Source organism: Temnothorax curvispinosus, unplaced genomic scaffold (genome assembly GCF_003070985.1).
Source record: "Temnothorax curvispinosus isolate PA1 unplaced genomic scaffold, ASM307098v1 QBEX01002371.1, whole genome shotgun sequence".
In the NCBI taxonomy this organism is placed as follows: domain Eukaryota; kingdom Metazoa; phylum Arthropoda; class Insecta; order Hymenoptera; family Formicidae; genus Temnothorax; species Temnothorax curvispinosus.
Genome location: NW_020212151.1, coordinates 1 through 1,491, shown reverse-complemented (window position 1 = coordinate 1,491; position 1,491 = coordinate 1). Strand labels below are relative to the sequence as shown.

The window sequence follows — 1,491 nt, the reverse complement described above, 5'->3', positions numbered from 1 at the left end:
GGTCAAATTTTTCAAATGGTGGTTTTTTGAATTTGATACAACAATTGTTGATCCCATATGTTAAGACATATTCATTGCCCTGTATGTACATATAAAATATGCTTACAATAATCAATTTATATACTTTAGAGTGTGATTATAGCACATATATGTGAAAAAAATATAGAAATAAATAAAAAGTCAGTTTTGGTCTTGTTTGTACTGATCGTTTGTTACATATCTATCAACTTTATACCAATTTTATACTAAATTACTTTTACAGTGATATATGCAAACAATGATATATTAAAGCCGCACAATACTTCAACAAATCGTCTTCATGCATAGTGTACCAGCTTATTTATACGTTATCATTTACATATTTCGCTAAATTTTGAGGTTATTTTATAGAAAGTTACACTGTTTGGTACCATTGAAATAATAGCATTGACAAACCTTGATGATATTTTTAATGTCCAAGGACAAATCTATTATAGAACGTAAAAAAATTAATTGATATTTCCTCTTTTTTGTAAATCTCTCTTGTAAATTGGAAAATAAATCCTACATCACCAGCTACTATTCATAGCACAATAAATAATTATAGCACGTATGGGTTAATTGAATTTTTATCATTAATATACAACTTTTAGAATATCAATTATTACTTATATATAAATATGCTGTAAATAAAGAGCACTCTGCACTCCTCGATTGACACACGTGTATACGTACTCACGCATCGTATGTAAGATAATCATGTACATCATGGCTGTCGCGATGAGCGTTGCGCACAATATAAAACGATTCAATTGTATAATACTTTCCTTAGAATATTGCTCAGCCTCGCGACCCGAGTACATACATCAAGAATATGTTTGATCCTTATTAATACTTTGGTATATTTCTTTTCTTCTGCAAATCTCTCTCTTATATAGGTCAAAAAATAGATCTTGAATCACCAGCTACCTATTTACAGCACATATAGATAATTAAGTTCTTATCATTAATATGCAAGTTTTAGAATATAATAATTACTTACTCATATAAAAATGTTGTATACAATTAAAAGCGCTCGACAGCACAAGCACAAACGTACGTATATATGACACACTCACGCATCATACGTATGTAAGATAATGCGACTACAGTCTCCAGAACTATTACTGCTTCCGATGGGCTGTCGCGACAAGCGTGCGTCTGCTCATGATCTCGACGCGTTCAAACAGCTAAAAATAATCGGCAGTAAATTGCAAGAAAATAGCAAATAATTCCACTATATAGCTTCTACCGATACCCAAAGAACGTTATTTGTAGTTAACCTAAATTATAGGTTATAAATAATCATATCAACTACTATTCATAGCACGTATGGTTAATTGAGTTCTTATTATTAATATACAACTTTTAGAATATAATAGTTACTTACTTATATATAAATATACTCTAAATAAAGAGCACTCCACACTGCTCGATCCACACGCGTGTATACGCACTCACGCATTAATACGT

The 1,491-nt window shown here is 30.7% G+C and overlaps 1 long non-coding RNA gene across 2 annotated transcripts; it reads right to left on the bottom strand.

The window, feature by feature from the left end:
* On the bottom strand, positions 1-1,489 carry LOC112451566. 2 transcript variants are annotated; one of them, XR_003040385.1, is made up of 5 exons: positions 1,409-1,489; positions 1,022-1,208; positions 715-948; positions 436-467; positions 1-79 (listed from the first exon to the last, which is right to left on the bottom strand). It is a non-coding gene; the product is annotated as an uncharacterized LOC112451566 (long non-coding RNA). The 2 variants fall into 2 exon arrangements; XR_003040386.1 differs by lacking the exon at positions 436-467 and having other exon boundaries at positions 2-79.
* Between the last annotated feature and the right edge of the window lie 2 nt (positions 1,490-1,491).